This window comes from Ictidomys tridecemlineatus, chromosome 2, assembly GCF_052094955.1.
Source record: "Ictidomys tridecemlineatus isolate mIctTri1 chromosome 2, mIctTri1.hap1, whole genome shotgun sequence".
Lineage (NCBI taxonomy): Eukaryota > Metazoa > Chordata > Mammalia > Rodentia > Sciuridae > Ictidomys > Ictidomys tridecemlineatus.
In genome coordinates this window covers 232,355,561-232,376,767 of record NC_135478.1, presented here as the reverse complement: position 1 = coordinate 232,376,767, position 21,207 = coordinate 232,355,561, and the positions used below count along the sequence as shown (strand labels likewise).

General features: G+C 42.1%; 1 pseudogene; it reads right to left on the bottom strand.

The window, feature by feature from the left end:
- Positions 1 to 2,787: 2,787 nt before the first annotated feature.
- Positions 2,788 to 4,851, bottom strand: LOC101963504 (protein SPT2 homolog pseudogene; annotated as a pseudogene).
- Between the last annotated feature and the right edge of the window lie 16,356 nt (positions 4,852 to 21,207).

Below are 21,207 nucleotides of genomic sequence, written 5' to 3'. Positions count from 1 at the left end.
TATTCTCTTTTCAAAAATGTTTTGGTCTCCTGCTATATCTCAGGAATGTACTAATAGCTGCTTTTAAGTTACAAAATACAAAATAACAATTTATTTCTTGGAGAAGATCTTGGATATTACCATCAAAAAATAAAATTTTGAGTTCCCATAGACTTTCTTTTTGTTAAGTCTTTGAACTTTCTCATGGCATGCGTGTAAGACTGCCTGTGACATGTGGTACCCTGGCCTCCAAATGGACATAATTGCACATATAGTTTATGGAGAAAATATAATGCAAGTTCTGAAAGTAGCCTTCAAAGAAAGTGCCCTTTGTTTTGACAATAGAAACATCAAAATCAAATTGGACTGTGCTTTCAGAGCCATGAGTTTTATGAAAACTACTTTGCTTCCACATCTTTTGTGTTAGAGAATGGCACACCATAATCATGTAACATTATAGTTGTGAAAAAACATGATTACCTTCGTGATTTAACATTACCCAATAAAAGGTACATCTTCAAATATTGAATTAAGAAAACTTAAAAGTAAAAATAGCAGAGAATATATTAAAAGTCAATCACTTAATTTGTAAACCTTGAGAAAATAGCAGCCTATTCCGGTTTCTTCAGAGGCTTGTGAGCTTTTTGTTTGGAGTGGTCAGGAAGTGTAGAAGAACAAAGCGGAAGACAGGACATGGAAACAAGGCCAGTGCTAATTTAAAGGACTCACAACCTCCTTTTTTGATGAGCCAGAAGTGTTCTTTTATGATGTTGATGCAGGTCAGCGTCTTATTGTGAAAGGACACTTCTGGCTCAAAAGTGAAGGGTGTTACAACCTGACTCTTCCGACTGGTTTCTTTCAGCAATAAGTGTACCAATCATTAGGTTCTAGTAAATGTTAAGCCACCAGAAATCTTTCAGCTATGATAAGTACTTAATTGTAATTACAAATTTCAGAGTCTGAATATTGGGAAAAAAATTCCAAGAAAAAAACTTTTTTGAGGGAAGGCCTATGGTAGAGAAAACAATGTTCCAAACCTATTCTATAAAATAGAATACCCCACTATACTTAAACCAGTTTCACTGAAGGTATTTGAGATGGGTGAGAGGAAGTCAATAGGATTTTCTGCTACTAGTGTAACATCTATGTGAAAAGTCATGGTGCTACTCCTAATGAAGAAGACACATCTCACGGGATTCCGACTTTTAAAAATCAAATCCTTGCACTTTCAAAGTTTTAAACTCAATTCAAAATGAGTTAAGTTTTAAAGGACTTAGTCATATGGTCCCATTTATGAAAGCTAACAATGGTAATCTATAATAGTATAATACCCGAACTTGAAGAATAAAGCTTCATGGGTAAAAAGGAATATATGAAAATGTCTGCGCCTGCTGAAGAGTAAGGATTCTTTAAGGACAACTCCCCTTTACTTCCTATCCCCCACTGTCCAGTGGCTTAAGCCAGAATATTTATTAAAGTATTGTCCTACAAGCTTATTTCTGACTGCCTCCAATCCTGCCTATTTGGATTTAGGGACAAACGCTCTGTAGTATCATGTCTCCTTTTCTGTTGCTAACTGTCCTTGAGACTTGGCTTCCTTCCCGCCAGATCTCAGGTCAGCCTGAGTGGAACTGCTGGAACTTGAGTCTTAACTGATGTAATGTCTGTAGATATGACTTATGAGTGAAAATTACTAAAGTTCCAAGCCCCCAAAATACCAATAACAGGAAACACACTTTTCTACCTGGGGGGAGGGGTTAGGGAGGGGGAATCTCTTCACAGTGAATAGCTTGAAAGAAACATGCAATATGGGCAAAAAGAGAAGGTGATGATCTTAATACTCATCAAATATAGTTTTTTCAATGATATTTTCTAAGGAATTTAAGCTAAAAATGCAGTCATGAACATCAAGAGGTACAGGGGGACCTTGGGATTCCAGAATATCTCTATTCTGGGGGAGCCTCTCGTGTCACTTTCTTGTTTTTTAAACACTCTCTCAGATCCAACATTTGAATAAAATAACTTCAATATAGAAATGAACTTTTTCCTTCAATATAAAAATGAACTTTTTCCTTCAATATAAAAATGAACTTTTTTAGAAAAACAAATCAATCAGCACAGTGACCTTGTCTGTTTTACACTAAAGCCAACAGAACAATAAATCTATTTTAAAAAACAATAAATCTGAAAGGAAAACTCAGAAAAGAATTTTTATTTCAGCCTAACTTGTATTTTTAACTGGAAAACTTTTATTTGCCTAACCACCTAAATTAATAAGAATGCTCAGTAATGTGATCTATGTATAATGCAGTATACAATATAATTCCTTCTAATTTGTACTTTAAAGTCACAAGGATAACATCTATGATAATTATAACATTTACTCTACATTTTTGAGTTCTCAATCCAAACATATAGATTAGGACAGGTCACTTCATTGCTGGAAACATTAATGGAAGGACCCGTTTCCTCAGAAAGACCATAAGTTTGATTTGGAGTTGGGCAGTGCCCTACTCACATCAGCAGAATCAAAAGGAGTTAAGAGGCAACCCTTTGTTTCCTTTTAGAGCAGCAAAGGAACAACAGAAGATGATAGGCTGACTTGTGAGTGGCTCCACTAGAGTGCATAGCTCATCAGGATCAAGGCTGGCGTCTGTGAAAGTTAACTTCGTAAGAGCACACTGTGGGCATTACAGGTTTACCCTGGCATATTTGAAAATACTTTATGCTCAATTGACAGCCTGCAAGTAACATCATGCATTCCTTCTCCTTGATTACCCAAGTATAAATCTAAGATAATAAGGGGGCTTATTCAGTCTGAAGGCAGAAACTCCTTGCACCAGTGTTTCCAGAATTTCTCAAAAATAAAGCAGCAGCTAATCTCTTCAGCTTCTTTGCTTTTCTACATTTCATTTCTTCTTCTTCACGTCTCATTTCCTCTATGTCCTCCTGAATACCTAGTCTTAAACTCTGCTTCTTCATTCCAACTACTCTCCATGTAACATAAGGCATAATCACTTTCATCTTTGTGTTTTTTTCAGTCATAGCCAAAGATTTCTAGAATATGCTTGGATAATTCTTCCTAAGGTTCTCCTTCATCTTCAATGAAATCATCCAGTTCAGAGTCATATTCATCATCATCATCATCTTCCTCCTCATACCTCACTGCCTTTTACAACCAGTAGGGAAAGGAAGTCTTTGAGGAGCTCGGGCAGAGCTGTAGCCAGAGAGAGGAGGTTTCATTCCGTTTACCTGTCCGTTGCAGGCTCCACTAATACTATTCTTGGAAGATACTATTTCTGAGACAACATTACACTTGGGCTTTAAAGGGGACCTGGGCTACTAATTGTTCACCCAGGTCCTAAGACACTTACTGGACTTCCAGGGCCTGAACTAGTGTGTCCAGCTGGAATGGAGCCCCTTATGAATCGTCCAAGCCCACTGACGGATCATCCAAGGGGTCCTGAGCCAGTCACCAGTTGTCAAAGGTCATGTGGACTGCTTGTGGGCTGCCTGGGGCCTCCAGAGCTGCCCACAAGTCTCCCAGAACTACCTGAGACACTGATGGGTCACCCAGGCCACTTGAACTACTTAGCAGGTCATTCAGGGTCATTTGTATCAGTTACTGTTCGCCCAGAAGGATTTGAGTCACTGACCAGCTTCCTGATCCCACTGACCCAGCGCTCAGGTCCTGAGCTGGAGCTCCCATTCTGGCATCTAGGCACAAGGCCAGAATTAAGTATGGACTGAGCAGTCCCTGGGCTGGGTCTCCCAGGGACTGAGTTGGGAGTTGCTGCCTAGCTGCCTGGCACCTGGACTCTTAGCCTTATTGTGTGGGGGTGACTGTGGGCCCAGGATTGGAATGGCTAGGATGAAAAGGAGGAAATGTTTTGGCTTTGTGCTCAGTAGCAGATTTCTGAGTCCCACTGGCAGGAGTCTTGGGGACACTTGGTGAATAGGTGCAAGAGTGGGGCTTTATAGCCCCATTGAAAACAGGTCTGTCATGACCCTCACAAAGTGAGGGCTGGGAACTACAGCCAGGTCCTGCCTTGGTCCTCTCTCCTGGCATGGATTTGGATGAAGACTGATAAGTGTTTCTCATGGGCTGTAGTGGGTTCGGATTTCTTCTCAGTATGAGGAAGGACATTCCTTTACAGGAAGGATGCTTCTCCCCAGAACATTTGCTAAGTTGTGTGCCCGCACTTTCTTTCTGAGAGGGTGCCTTTTTGGACACAGTTGGAGGTAGTTTTGCATCTGTCTCAAGTTTCTTTTTCCTATGCTTTCATTCCAGAATTCTCACTTCCTAAGTTCTTCTGCAGTCATAAGCTGCTCTTCTGATTTCTTCACTACCTTGATCTCCACTGGTTCAAACTGCTTTTTCTCAGCCAGCCTCAGTAAATCGGTGGAGTTCATAGGTGGTGGAGCACTTTTAAGGGGAACCTTTGGTTTGCTTTCAACTTTGGGAGGTACTTGCTCTTCCTCATACTCCTGCTCTGACTCTGCTTGATTCATCCTCTTGTTCTACTGCCTGGCTGGGGTGGCTTTCCACCGACTGCCTCTTCTTTGACTTTTCCTCAGTAGGAATCCCATTGTAACCATGGAAATTATCCTTTGCCCTCTTGGCCACAGCTCTTGCTTTCTTGTCATGTTTGAGCTCAATTCGTTTTTCCACTAGTTCTTCTTTTCTCCTTTTCTCTTCTAAGGTCTGATTTCCTCTTCTTTTCTTCTAAGAAAAGCTTGTGCAGCTGCTGATTGAAAACCTTTAACTTTTGAATCTTTCTTGGGAGGTCCCACTGCTCCACTATATCTTGTTGGCACACTGTGGACACCTTGTCCTTTGGAAGCTATCGAGACAATTTCTCTGAAGTCCATGTTTGGCTGAGGAGCAGACACTGGGCCAAGCACTCGGAAAGGAGCAAAAGCACACCTTCTTGAGGCCGTCACTATGCTGAGGGCTCTGCCTCGGCAATCCTTTTCCCACCCCTCCCTCACATTATCAGTTTTTAAAGCTAAAATATGGATAGTATGTCAGTGTTGAGGGCCAAAAGGCAGCTGCTTTATCAGTTGGAATGCTATAATGTGGAGTTCACATGAAAATTGAAGTCCATAGCATTGCTAATATCATTTTACATGCTATAATATGGATGATATCTCACTATTAAAGGCCAAAAGGCAGCAATTTTATCAAGTTTTGATGTTATAATATGGATATCACGTTAGTTTTCAGATGGCAGTTACAAGGCAGCTATCAGTTTGATGCTATAAAATGTATTACCTACATTTCTCTGATACAAGATGACTAACTCATAGTGGGGTAGGGAGAGGGAGCATGGGAGGAATTGACGAACTCTAGATAGGGCAGAGGGATGTGAGGGGAAGGGAGGGGGCAGGGGGTTAGCAATGATGGTGGAATGTGATGGACACCATTATCCAAAGTACACATATGAAGACATGAATTGGTGTGAACATACTTTATATACAGAGATATGAATAATATATGTAATAAGAATTGTGATGCATTCCACTGTCATGAATTTATAAAATAAAAGCAGTTTAAAAAATGGATTACCTACTGTATTGAAGGCTACAATGCATGTTTTATTAGTCTTAAATACCATTATTTGGCTAATTTATTAATATTAAAAGCCTTAGGGCAGCTGTAATATCAATTTGGTTTTCACATACAGATGTCATAGTAGTACTGATGTCATAGAGCAGTTATTATATAAGAATTGAAGCTCCGAACATTGATGTGGCTGTGTCCCTATAGTATGCTGTTTTTAAGTCATTTGGGTATAGATTGAGGAATGTGATAACTGGGTCAAATGGTGGTTCCATTCCCAAGTTAGCCAATCCCCAAAAACCAAATGCCGAATGTATCTCTGATTTAAGGATGCTGATTCATAATGTGGTTGGGGGGATTAGATGAACAAGGAAGGATTAGATGAACTCTCAATAGGGCAAAGGGGAGGCAGGGAAAGGGAGGGGGCATGAGGGTAGGAAAGATGGTGGAATGAGGTGGAAATCACTACCCTAAGTACATGTATGAAGACATGAATGGTATGACCTACTTTGTGTGCAACCAGAGATTTGTGCTTTAGATGTGCAATATGAATTGTAATGCATTCTGCTGTCATGTATAACAAATTAAAATTTAAAAAAATTGAAGATCCATATGGCAATTATATTATTGCAAAAGCCTCTAGGGAGTAATTATATTAGTATTAAATATCATAGTTAATATAAAGGCCACACTGTATATATTAAGTAATTTCATGATGCTGTACTATTAATATGACATTAATAACTAAACACCACAGGTACATAACATGGATATTGTTTTCAGTACAAAAGACCACAAGGCAGTCACATTATTTGTTTTTTAAGCTAAAATATGGATACTTATCAGTATTGAGGGCCACAAAGCAACAAGCTTATCTGTTTTTGAGGCTGCAATATGGATTTCATATGAGTATTAAAGTCCATAGGGCAGCAATAATACCATTTTTATGTGTCATAATTTGAATAACATCTCAGTATGAAAGGCCACAATCCAGCTATTTTGTGGGTTTTTGATGCTATTCTATGGATTTAATATTAGTACTAAAGACCACAGTCCTGTAAACAAATTGTTATTTTAGTACAAATGTCTATAAGACATCTCTTTTCTTAGATTTGGATGCTATAACATGAATATTATATTAACATTAAAGGCCTGAGGGAAGCTATGGTATTTCACTTGCTTCATATTGGTATCAAAGTACTACTACAACCAGGATAAGTTATTAAATTAGTTTTGCTTGCTAAAATATCAACATTACATCAATATCTAAGCTGCAGGGAATGTATTGTATTAGTTTAGATTCTGTAGTTTGGATATTGTATTAATATTAAAGACCACAAGAGAGCCATAATATATTTATGTATATATAGTCACAATATGAATATTATATTAATACTATAGCCACATTCTAGCTGTTACATTAGTTCACTGTACTGTAGTATGGATATCATATTAGTATTAACCACAGGCTATAATATGGATATAATATTATATAATAGGTAAGGCCACAGAGTACCTATTATATTAGTATTAAATGACATTATATTTATTATTGGTTATTATATTTGTTATTATATCAGTATTAGTGGCTAAGGTGTGGACATTATATTAATATCAAACTCCACAAGGAAGCTATTAAACTAGTATTAGATGCTTCAGTATGGATATTGTGTTAGTATTAGAGGCTACAGTATAGACATTATATTAACATTAAAAACCATATGGCATCTGTTATATTAGTGTTCAAGGTCACTCTATGGACACTGTACTAGTATCAGAACCACCTGTGAACACATTGACATCAAAGGTCACTAGAGATAATGCATTAGCATTAGAGGCTGCATATGGATGACACACTGGCATTATCTCACCACCATATCCATATTATTCTACAACCAGGTCTGGGAAGGTGGTGTGCACCCTCTGGTAGCTGCTGGAGCTCAGCACAGGATGATGTAGTTCAGCAGTGCGTATGCACCCCAACCTCACATTCCTAAAAAATGGATGAAATTCAATACTGAATTTAGTTTATTCAAGGCTATGATTTTGGAAATCCAAACTGAAATGAAATGCATTACCCATGATTTTCCAAATAGTGATGATTGAACAAGTATTTTAAAACTATACTGTATGAAATTAACATATGCACAAACTGAAATTCCTACAAAAATTGACTCATAGTAGCCCATAACTAAAATTTGAGAAAACTGAAAAATTTCTAGAAGGAAATAGAAGAAAATCCATGTAATCTTAGATTTAGTAATAAGGGGGTGTGTATGGGTTCTGGTACTAGAGATCAAATACAGGCCCATACATATGCTGGACAAGCTCTTTAATACCGATCTACATCCCCAGTCCTTGGTGAAGAGTTTTGACACACAATGCCACTAATGGACAGAAGAAAAATATTGATAACATGGAATTTATAAAATTAAATTTTTACCAAGTGGGGTGTTGCGTGCCTATAATACCAGTTGCTCAAAAGACTGAGACAGGAGATTGAAAATTTGAGGCCAGACTGGAGTGGGTTGTAGCTAAGATGTAGAATATTTGCCCAGCATGTATGAGGACCTAGGTTAAATCCCCAACACTACACACAAAAAAATAAATTTTTTATACTCTATGAGAAAGATAACAAAGACACAAGCCACAGACAGATAAATTATTTACAAAACACATTTCTGAAATGGTATTTTTATTCAAAATATACAAAGAATTATTAAAAGCCAGCAACTAAAAATTCAAATAAAATTGGTAAATATCTGAAAAGACATATGACCAAAGAAAATAGAAAGATGGCAAATAGTTATTCAAAATGATGGTCAGCATTATGTATTATTAGAGAATCACAAATTAGAACAATAGTGAAGTAGCATGGCACAGCAATTAGAACTGCTACACTCTTAAGAAATGGCAATGCTTCAATAGCTGCAGTATACAAGACACCAGCACTTTCAGGCATTGCTGGGAGAACATGTGGCATAGCCATTTTGGAGGATCATGTGCCCGGTCTTTCCAAAGCAAAAGAAGTCTAATCTATGATCCAAAACTTTGCTTGTAAATTATCTGCATTTAAACAAGTAATTTGAAAAAACATGTCCAAAAAAACCAGGATGTCATTATGCATAGCAGCTCTGCTGATGCCAATCAGATCAAAAATCAGAATGTCCCTCCACAGCTGAATGCACAACCAACATGGAATAGAAAAAAAATGAACCACGAACCCACACAGAGATACACATGAATCCTAGCTTGTGTGCTCAGTGAAATAAAGCAGGCTGAAGAGGCTACACACGGTATGGCCCACCTCTTATGATGCTCTAGAAAAGACAAAATTACAGTCAGGTGAGGATATGCACAAAATGAGACCCAGGAGGGTCCCTGGTGCAGGAGCCTCTGCTAACATGGAGATGGGGAGCACCACCCTCCCTGTGCATGGAAACTCAGAAACTCCATTAGTCACTTTTTAAAGAGAATTTGGTGGAGAAATGGGTGAAACCATATAGGTATGATGGGTTATTACCTCAGTCTTCAGGTTCTTTCCCTAAAATACAGGGTGGGGATTGAAAGTCCCAAGGTTTTAATCACTGTTTGGTCTTTCTCATGACCATCCTACAACCCGAAGCTGCCTTAGGGCCCACCAAAAGTCCTTATCAGAACAGATCCTCCTCCCACCCAGGAGATTCTAGAGGATTTAGGAGTTCGGTGTAAGGAACCAAGGTCAAAGAACAAATGTTAAAACAAAAAATTATTTTAATACCCTTATTATTTGGGGAATAAGAGGGTTTTAGGATCTCTGCACCAGGAACTGAGGACAGGAACCAAACATGTGTTTCTTATTATGTCACAACCTGTAATATGGAACAATAATGAATTAATTGCTTATAATCAAACAATGAATTAATTAAATGGCAGAAACTAGGACCCAGGTTTCTCACTTCTGGGCAGATAAGCAAGGAGTGAAGGCAGAGTGATCTATGTTATTATGCATAAGAATCCAGTGACTGCAGATCAGTATAAACTCATGTTTATCTTAGTTCAAACACAGATGGTTCCACATAAACATATTTATAACGAGGGGGTGTAGATTATAACACACATGTACTTTATTTTCATTGTCAGTTGTGAGGGTCAAGATGCAATGAGCACATTCAGCTTGAAAATTTTCATATCACTTTCTTTTTTTAAAGAGAGAGAAAGAGAGAGAGAGAGAGAGAGAGAGAGAGAGAGAGAGAGAGTTTTAATTTTATTTTTTTTTTTAGTTTTCGGCAGACACAACATCTTTGTTTGTATGTGGTGCTGAGGATCAACCCAGGCCACACGCATGCCAGGTGAGCGCACTACCGCTTGAGCCACATCCCCAGCCCCTTTCATATCACTTTCTAATAAAAGAAGCCAGGGCTGTTTACAAAAGTGGCTGATAATAGGACCAAGACAGTAAATATGTGAATCGGGGTATTTTCAAGTATTAGAAAGATATATCCATATCTTTATTTTGATTCTATTTATACCATTTATCAGTAATAGAATCAAATATTTGCCAATAGGATAAATAGTCAAAAATAGAAAATATGTTAAAAGGCAACAGGAGACAATGGAAAGAACTCCCAATGGCTAAAGCAGGAATGAACTGAGGAACAAAATACTATAAAGTTTGATAACAAGCAATAGCTTAAAGTAATTATCCAGATGTCCACATTGGATGGACACATAAACAAATGGGGTTGCTTTTAAAACCCTTGTGCAGAAGAATTCCAGATAATTGAGGCAGACACTTGTCAACCAAGGGGGTGGAGCAGTAATCCCTGCTCCGTAAGTGTGGGCACTGCATAGTGACTTCCTCCAGAAAACACAGAGATAGTGTGGATGTGTAGAGGACAGTGACTGCACAGTGAGAAACTAGTGGAAAGCACAACCTCAGCCAGCTGAGCACAGTCAGAACTAACAGGACAGTCATCCTCAGGGCACGAGATAACAGAGCAGTCTCCACCTCTGTGACTGCTTCCCCCAACCCACAGGCCGTCTAAATATGAAGAAAAACAAGGAGACCCCAGTGGAGAACAATCTTAAAAACACCTGACAGGTTTTCCTCAACACTATCAAGTCATTGGAACAAGGAAGGTCAGAGATACTGTCCCCCAAGAGGAGTCATGAAGACACGATGTCATGTGAGGTCCTGGATGGCGTCCTAGAACAGGAAGCGGCAGAAAAGGGAGTCCAAAGGAAATACACCGCAGTCAGCAGTAACACACCAGTATTTGTTCTTCATGACAGTCATCTAAGATGCTCACACATCCAAGATGACACACAGAAATCATGAAAAGAGAAATACCAGTTAAGGCCATCGGGAAATCTCTGCACTTTCTTTGAATTTCTGCATAAAGATAAAACTGCTCTAAAATAAAACCTTAAGACATGGTTATATTTTTTCAAACATCTACTTGTTTAATTATTTATACAGTTAATTACAGGGAATAGACACTTAACTAGTTCTATATTTTATTATGAATACAAAATTTCATAATTTATTATGACACAAAATTAAATGATTTAAATATTTAATTCAAGATATGCACCTGTTTTACATGTTTTATGTTGCAGTAATAACACAAACTTATTGAAGTCATGTACAAACTTATTATATTTTTCTTCTGTCACTGGGTCCTGGATATGCTTCTAAAAACCTGATCACTTTAGAGAAAAAAAATAACATTTTAGAGACTATTTCAATTTATGGCTAAACTTTCTCAAAAGAGTGACTGTAAAAAAAAATGTTCCAATAATAAATTGATTCACTGTGACTTTGGATCACTTATCCAAAAGAATCCTTGTCTTTGTTTTTGTTTCCATACATACCATTTAGCAGTATTAGAATAAAATATTTGCCACTAGGACAAAGAGTCAAAGGAAAGAAAAAGGTTACTGGAAATTACAACCACCATGAGTAATGTGTCCCCCAGCATCCATCCCTTCCATGATGCTCTGCAGGAAGTGGTGAGACAAGAAGAGGAGCACAGGTGACAACTCAGTCCAGGAGTGACCTGAGATGCTGCTATGTTGTGGGAAACACTGTGCCTTCTAGAAACCACAAAGAACTGTATGCCCCAACTCTTGAATGTTTCCAAATCTAGTTGAATTACTAAGTGATTTTTATTATCACTATAGCTTGTCATGAAGCTAATGACAATTAACGGATCTATGGGGCTTAGTGGAAGAGTGTTTGGCCACCATGCAGGAGACCCTGTGTTCAACCTCCAGCACCACAAAAAAAAGAATTTACGACTTATTTGTGTAATCAAATAGAAAATGAATAATCACTGCTCCTAAGAAACATTTTGATGTGAAACACATTTCAGTCTATCAGAATCAAAATACACTCCTCTCATGAACTAGCACAGCTAACATGGCTAGACTATCATGAACAGTGTTACATTATAAAATATGTTCTCGTTAATCAAAACAACAAAAAGGCTTTATTGACCACTAAGAAGAAAAAAATGAACATAGTATAGCTTAGGAAATTATTAATAATTGTAAGCATATGATCCTAACATCAAAATCCTCTAGGACAAGCAAGACGCTTTGACCCACACCTGTAATCCCAGCTACTTGAGAGACTAAGGCAGGAGGATTGCAAATTTGAGGCTCTCTTGGGCCATTTAGCAAGACTCTGCCTCAAAATAAAATTGTTAAAAGGGCTGGGATGTAATGTAGCTAAGTGCTTGCCTAGCATATGCAAGGCCCTGGGTTTAATCCCCAATGTCAAAAAATTCTTCAGGCCAGACATATGATCTGGCCTGAAGAACAGGGCAGAAAACATTATGTCAACCTCCCCACAATGATTAAGCTAAATCTGCACTCTGTTCAGCTCACAATATTAACATGTATAATCTCTGCTTCTACTAATTCAAATATGATAACCCTTTTAAATAGGGTAAAAAGTGTATGCACTTTTCTAAAGAACCCAACAAACATAAGATATATTCAACTCTTCTAAAAGTCACCTTATATACACACAGAGGCACTGACAGTAGGATAAAAGGTACTCACGATGCTCCCCACATTAAATAACTCTAAGTATTAATAAATGCACAATCTCCAAAGAAGAAATGCAAATTTATGAAATCAAAAGCATTTTGGTACATTTTTAAAGATATTTTGAACAAAGAACAGAATTCTCCAACAATAATTCCTGACAATATATAAAGCATCATGCTCATCAGAAGGCCCTTGCTTGCAAGGAATAAGATAAACTAACTTTCTGATAAATGTACAGCTTTAATAACACACATATATATGCTTCCTATATTTGATAAGTAGAAAATGTCTGTTTAAAAAGTTTATTTCTAGTAAATGTCTTGAATTACAAAAAGCAGCTATGACTTGTCTCTTATATACTGTATTGATTTGAGTCCTGAGGAAATTTAATCTATAGTGTTTTTTTTAACTTTGTTTATTTGTATGTGGTGCTACGGATCAAACCCAGGGCCTCACATATGCTAGGCAAGTGCTCTACCACTGAGCCACAACCCCAGCCCCTCATCTATAGTGGTTTTAAGTATGCAATATCAATAGCTGGCATTAAATATATCACCACTCTGTTTCTATCTTTTAAAACCATTGAAAATATTGCTTAGAATAATTTCATACAAATTTGGAAGAGGTATATTGTGGTGTAGAGCATATGTGAAAATACATAGTCATTTAAAATGGTCCCTCTGGGTACTTCCGATGCTTTGGTCCTGTCAAAGACATCTGCTGTGTGTGGAGAGGGGCGTGTTGGGATCCAATCAAAGGCCTCTAACATGCTAAGCAAGTGCTCTTGCCGCTGAGCTGCACATCCAGCCCCCAAAGACATCTTAATAAGCAGAAATTAATTAAAATCATTTAAGATTATCATGAGAAATTTCAAACAAGACAATCATTTCAATCAAAAACAAAGTAAGTATATTTTAAAAATACTACTGATACTAATACTAACACTACTGATATTGCTGATGAAAAATAGCAAAAGTTCACAGGATTAAGAATTTTGTAGAAAACTAGAAATAGGAGAAATTAAAAGTTGAATAGAAGAAATCTGCACAGAACTGGAAACAGGAAGACATGGGAGATTTTCTTATAAATACAGATATTGAAAAATGATGCTAAAATAAGGAAATTACAGATCAGTCAATTAGCATAGAAAAGCTAGGACTGTTGCTTAGAGATATCCAACTGGAAAAAAACCCAGGATCACCAAGGTTCACAGTTAAGTGACACCTGACCTTTAACAAATTCTGATTTTATTTCAAATGTTCAAGGTCTAAAGAAAAGAAAGAAATATGACTTTCCTAAATTCAGCTTATAGTATATATATCAAAACCTGATACAATCAAGATATTTCATCCAATGTAGGATGTCAGTGTTTGTACAACAGACATTGTTTGTTTGTTTTTTAAATACTTATTTATTTATGTATCTTTAGTTTTAGGTGGATACATTAGTTTGATTTTTATATGGTGCCGAGGATCAAACCCAGTGCCTCATGCATGCTAAGTGAGCACTCCACCACTGAGCCACCACCCCAGCCCCACAGACACTGTTTCTTGGACCATTACAAAGGCACTGCCAGTTAGCTCACTGAGGGCTGCAGCCCACTCATCTTAGCCCAGCAGGAAGCAGGGCCTAGAGCGGGGAGGGGGGGTGTTGGATGGGCAGTAGATCTATAGGAGGAGTGGGTCAGAGAAGAGGTGGGCCAGGAAGAGGGTGGGTCCTGAAGGAGGGGGAAGGGGAGAGTCCTGGAGAAGGGTAGGGCTTGGAGAAAAGCAGGATCTGGAAGAGGGGTAGGGCGTGGAGGTGGGGAGTCTGAAGGGGAGTCTGGAGGAGGAGGGGTGTCTGGAGGAGGGTCAGAGGAACCACAGGTGGTGAGAAGCAACGGCCTTGGTGGTCCCTAGCTCACAACCCCTCAATTTCCAGCCTTCCATCACAATATCCCACCCAAGGGAAACAGGCTGTAGCTAGGTGGAAGCAATGGCAGCCCGCCTGACCTGTCACCCACCATTGCACTAGTCACACTAGTTGACAGCAGCCACACTGAATCCGGGGTGTAGTAGTCATGGGGCCACCCGCCACCACTACCTGCTTTGTACCAGCTGACCTAAAAGTGCTGTGGAAGTGGCAGGTATTCATTACATAATGCTAAGAGGAGAGAAGCCAGGCATGGTAGCCATCACCTATAATACCAGCTACTAGGGAGACTGAAGAAAGAGGATTGCAAGTTTGAGGCCAGCCTGGGCAACGTAGTAAGAGTGTGTCTCAAAATAAAGAAGAGTTGGGATGTTCAGTGGTGGAGCACTTACCTAGGATGCATGAAGTCCTGGGCTCAATTCTCAGTACAGCAAGAGAGAGAGAGAGAGAGAGAGAGAGAGAGAGAGAGAGAATATGCATCATTGTTATAAATCCCATTTCCTTTTAGTCTACCTTCATTGTCATTTTAATGCATTTTAATGTCCATGGACAATGAACAATTTGGCAGAAGCTGTAGCACTCTTAAAAACTAAAATGTAAAGTGCTATTTGGTATACATCAATCAATTCAACATAAAGGATTTCTGCAATGAAGGTCTAAATAGAAAAGCTAGAGTGGGCTCACAGAAACCCGACTCTCCAACATATTGGCACAGACACAGACTTCCTTAATAAGTTCAAAAAATAAAAAAGTTCAAAAAATAAAACCAAGACTCAGTAAGTGTAATGGCTTCAAATTATAAGCTTCTGCACAGCAAATAGGAAATAGGAGCATGAAGAGAGACCTCCAGAATGAGATGATATCTTTGCCAGCTACTCTTCCCATAAGGGATTAATATCCAGAGTAGATAAAGAACCCCAAACATTTAACAACAAAAAATTTACAACTCAATAAATAGGTACAAGAACTAAACAGACTCTTTTTAGAAGAAGTAGAAATATCTAACAAATATATGAAAAAAAAGTGTTCAACATCCATGGCAATCAGGGAAATGCAAACCAAAACTACACTGAGATTTCATCTCACTCCAGTTAGAATGGCGAACATCAAGACTACAAATAATAGTGAGTGCTGGAGGGGGAAAGGTACACTTAAATGTCGTTGGTAGAACTGCAAACTAGTGCAACCACTCTGGAAAGTAGTGTGGAGGTTCATTAAAAACACTAGGAATGGAAGCACCGTATGATCCAGCTATTCCAGTCCTTGGTATTTATCCAAGAGAACTAAAATTAGCACACGATAATGATGTGGGCACATCATTGTTGTAGCAGCACAATTCACAGTAGCCATATTATGGGACCAGCTCAGGTGTTCATCAACAAAGGAATGGATAAGGAAAATGTGGTATATATACACAATGGAGTTTAAAGAATGAAATTGCAGAGGGTGGAAGAGAAAAAAGTAAAAGCACCGGGGGTGAAATGGAGCAAATTGTATTCCACACGTGTATGCATACGTAGAAATGGACCCAACTGTATGTATAACTAAAATCTGCTAATAAATATTTTCACAAGAAGGAAAATAACATGTACTGCAAATTAAACTGACTTTATCAACCAAAGAAAGTGTGGTGTTTGGTGTCATGAAAGCCTTACAATAAATTTTTAATAAATTCTGACTGGTTTAGAGATAATACATTTACTTAAACAACTTTGTGGGCTTCACATATTTACTTCCAAATTTTTCATTATTTTTCTACTACTTTAAACTGAAAGAGAAAATGAACCGTTCAACAGGTGACGTGGTGTGCTGGGGCCTCTCCCTTCACCACCAGGGCCTTCCCTCGGGGCTCCCCCTTCCTCCCTGCCAGTTTCCCAGAAGCTTCCCTGGGCCTCTGTGTTGACATGATGAAGGTCGCAGCCTGAAGAAAGAGTGCTTCTGCCCAGCAAGCCTGCAGGAAGCGTAGGGGAGAGGGGTCCACCCCAGTGCCACGGCTCTCAGGCCCAGCACAGGCCCCTCCTCATCCTCCCCGTCTTCTCATCTTCTGTGCCTGCTCATCCAGAAGGGCATCTCCCTGAGGCTGCTCTGAAGAGAAGGCCCATGCATCCCTAGAGATGTGACCAGGAGGATCCCCAGGCCAGGAGTTCTTCTAAGAATGCTCAGAGGAGAAGCGCTCCAGGCAGCTAGAGGTAGGACACATAGGTTCCCCAAGACGGGTGTCTCTCTGAGGTGCTCTGAGGAGAAGGGAGTTACAGGCCTCCCTGGAGACATGCCCACAGTGGCCCAAAGTCAGATACCTCCCCAGGCTGCTCTGAGGAGAAGGGAGCCCCAATCCAGGCACCACCCCAGGCTTCTCTGAGGAGAAGGGAGCTCTGGGCCTCCCTAGGGACAAGACCCACAGTGTCCCCAATCCAGGCATCTCCCCCAGGCTGCTCTGAGGAGAAGGGAGCTCCAGGTGTCCCTAAAGACACGACCCACAGTGTCCCCAAGCCAGGCATCTCCCCCAGGCTGCTCTGAGGAGAAGGGAGCTCCAGGTGTCCCTAAAGACACGACCCACAGTGTCCCCAAGCCAGGCATCTCCCCCAGGCTTCTCTCAGGAGAAGGGAGCTCCGGGCCTCCCTAGGGACAGGACCCACAAGTGTCCCTGAGCCAGTCATCTCCCCCAGGCTTCTCTGAGGAGAAGGGAGCTCTGGGCATCCCTAGAGACACGACCCACAGTGTCCACAGGCCAGGCATCTCCCCCAGGCTGCTCTGAGGAGAAGGGAGCTCCAGGTGTCCCTAAAGACATGACCCACAGTGTCCCCAAGCCAGGCACCACCCCAGGCTGCTCTGAGGAGAAGGGAGCTCTGGGCCTCCCTAGAGACAGGACCCACAGTGTCCACAGGCCAGGCTTCTTCCTCATGTTGTTCTGAGAATGGAGAGCTCCAGGCTCCCTAGAGACATGAGCCACAGTGTCCCCAAGCCAGGCATCTCCCCCAGGTGGCTCTGAGGAGAAGGGAGCTCTGGGCATCCCTAGGGACAGGACCCACAGTGTCCCCAAGCCAGGCATCTCCCCCAGGCTGCTCTCAGGAGAAGGGAGCTCTGGGCATCCCTAGGGACAGGACCCACAAGTGTCCCTGAGGCTACTCTGAGAAGGGAGCTCCGGGCCTCCCTGAGGCAGGATCCACAGTGTCCGAGCTGACCACAGTGTCTGAGGTGGCTCCAATCCTCTCCCGGGAAGAGGCGGACAGACGTCCAAGATGGTGCCCCAGGCCCCGCCTCCTGCCGCTGGCCCAGCGCAGGACCACACCCAGCTGCTCAGAGCCAGTGCGTTGCTGCAGATCCCGGGGACTCTCCCAGCTCTTCCCTCCACCTCGCCTGTTCCTGGGTAAAATCTGTTCCCACTGCCTTAACTAGGCATCACCAACAGTGGAAACTCAGGGGTGAAGAAAAAGCCCAGGAGACCACCGCCCTGAGATCCGGGCCCTGCGCCCCACCGAGTCAAGCACTGTTGCAGCCAGGGCCAGGAGGGCAGAGGCACAGACTTGCACAGCTGCTGGGCACCCAGCGCCCAAGACCAGAAGCAGGCCACTGCAGAGGGAAGTATAGTCTTTGAACTGGAGTGAGCTGGACAGGAACTGCCCCATTTTAGGATCATGGGTTTTAAGAAAAGAAGTAAAATCCCAGCCCATGGTGACCACTGTCAGGATGTGGAAAACCTAAGCTCAGACCAAGTCCCTCCAACCCCCTGCAGCCTCTGGGAGTTGCAGGCTACACTCCCCTGCCCAGGGACATTCTAAATAATCTCATCTGTTTTGCCTGCCCACCTTTCAACATGGATGCCTCCAGTGTGCCCCTGCCGTGAGGGCCATCTCCTATCCAGGCTACATAGTCATTCATTCATAATTGCCAGGGATTCTGGACAGTGTAGCCTGGTGCTCTGCCCACAGCCGTTATCCTGCAGGACCATGGGAGCTGTGTGCCACATGCTAGCCCAGGAGTTCTGGAGGACCTGGCAGTGTAGACAGGTGTCCTGCCCATGCAGCCCTTGCCAGGAAGGACCACAGGAGCTGCAGGCCATGTGCTGGCCCACGTGCCCTGGAGGACTCTGGCAGTGTAGATTGGGGTTCTTCCCGAGCAGCCCTCACCCTAGAAGCCTGTGAAGTCTTCAGGAAGCCCATACCCCCAGGATTTTGAGTACCCCCCATAATCTACAATGAAGCTCCGCTGCAGAGTCTCTGACAGCTGCAGACTACAGGGCCACACAGGTACCCCTAGAGATTCTGGGCAGTGTAGCCCACACAACCCTAACTGCAGAGGTTTCTGGGAGTGGCAGGTCCCCAGGACCACGGGCGTTGTAATCTGGTGCTTTGTTGGTGCAGTCCATACTATAGCGGCCCCCTGGAGCTCCAAGTCCCCAGGCACTCTGGGTATCATGGTCACTCTACTTGGGCAGCCCTACCTCAGAGGTCTCTGAGAGCTGTGGGCCAGGGATTACTGTGGGTAACTCAGTCTCTCCTACCTCAGTGGACCTCCCCATCAAGACTGCCAGGATCTGCACACTGTAGACCTGCCGGGCACCCTGAGGAGTCTGAGCAGGGAAACACAAAGCTTGCCCATGCAGCCTTCAACAGCAGGTGTCTGGGCATGGCAGGTCACACAGGCACACCTCCAAGAATTTGGGGTGGTGTAGTTTCATTCTCTGCCCTGCAGCCCTTACCACTGAGGATCCTGGGAGCTGCAGCACCTGAGGGTTCTGGATAATGTAGTCTAATGTTTTTCCTGCATGCCCTGCCAGGAGGACTAAAGGAACTGTAGAGTCCATGCTTCCCCTGGTACCCTGGAGGTTTTAGGTAGTGTCTACCAATACATCCCCTCACCACAGAAACCTCTGGGAGTTATGGGGGTATAGGGTGTGCAGGCATTCCCAGGGATTCTGAGCCCTGAATCTGGTATTCTGCCCCTGTAGCCCTCACCCCAGAGGCTGCTGGGGACAGCAGGCACCCAGGAGTAATGGATAGGACAGTTTGTCGTTTTGTTGGGATGGCCCTCACTGCAGAGGTCTCTACAAGCCACAGGTCCCCAAGGGCTATGGTTTGAAGTGGGCACCCCCTTTCTCCACAGAAACGCCCCCTTCACCACGGCTGATTTTGGGACTGTCAGCAAGAGTCTATGTGAAGGAGTCCAGTGTAGATAAACGTCCTATTTTCCTGTCGCCCTGTTTACTTGGCCACTGGACGAGAAGAGACCAGCACTCCAGGTGCTGGACACCCCCTCACTAGTTTTCACAAACGTATCCAGTAGAGTACTTTGAAGAAATGTGCAAACAGGCCTCTGGCCTTGGGCTGGGCTTCACAGAGATGTCTACATTTTAAGATAAGTTACAAATGGGCCCATGGTAACAGCTGCAGGGGGAGGAAAGAGAGGGGAGAAGAAGCTCTCCCCCTCTCAGGTGTTGTCCTGGAAGAGTTAACTTGCCCAGAACAGTGAGAGAAAAAGCTGCTTTATGTGAACTTCTGCAGACTGGGAACTTCTGAGCCCCTCCCCTCACAGGCTGGGTATAAAACTCTGAAACTCCCTGAACTCGGGGTTCAGGGGACTGATTGATTACAGCAAAAGCTGTGCCCTCTGAACCTGGCTGCAGCCCAATAAACCTGCTTCCTGCTGTCTTCGGAGCCTTGCCGCATTTGTCCCTACACCAGGTTAGTGCAGTCTGTAATTTAGCCCATGCTGCCCTCGCTGCGGAGGGCTCTGGGATCTGCAGGCCCTTAAAATTTCTGGGTTATGCGTCCATCATAACCTTTGTGGCCCTCACCCCAAAGGCCTATGGGAGCTGCTTGCCACCTTCTCACCCAGCCCCCCTGAGGACTCTGGGCAGTACAGTTCAGCATTCTGCTGCTCAGCATTTACCAGGAAGGTCCCTGGAAGCTTTGTGCCTTGTGTTTGCCCGGTACACTGAGAATTCTGAGTAGCATACCCTGCCCAACCAAGAATTCTTTACAAAGGTCTCTGGGAACTGGAGGCCGCATGGTTGCCAGGAGCCCCTGTAAATTCTGGGAAGTAGTAGTTATGCCCATGAAGTTCTCACCACAAAAGGTCCTAGGCACTGAGGTTTCTGGGTAGCACAGTGCAACAGTCTGCCCACATGACCCTCAGTGTATGGCCCTTAGGAACTGCAGGCCACATTCTGGCCCAGGGACTCCAATGTGTATGGGCAGTTTAGCCAAGAAGCGACTCACCCTGCCATCACCACTGTGGCTCCAGGGACCACCCCATTGTGAAAAGACTCACCCTACAAACCCCATCATCATCAGATTTCTTCTAAAAGATTGCAGTCATGTATTGGAAAGAATTCTTTAATACAGCCAGAATAGTCACGAATAATTCCTTAATATCAAATTCCCAAACAAAACACAGATTTCTCCAGCTATTGCAAATGAATTTTATAACTTGACTCAAACAAACCAAGGTCAAACTAGTAGTATCAATTTGCATTTGATGAATACATCTTAAGTCCTCCTTTTCTTGTCACCTACTTAATTTATACTGTAGAATCTCAAAGGTCGTGTTTTTCTTCCTTGTTTGTTTTGTATTTTTCTCATAGTGTCTGGCATTGAGTCCAGGCTCTCACACATGCTGGGCACCACTCCACCCTTAGCTATGATCCCACCTATAATGTTCTTCCTGCAGCAGACACAAGTACAATAGTTACACTTGAAGTAACTTTGAATTTTAAC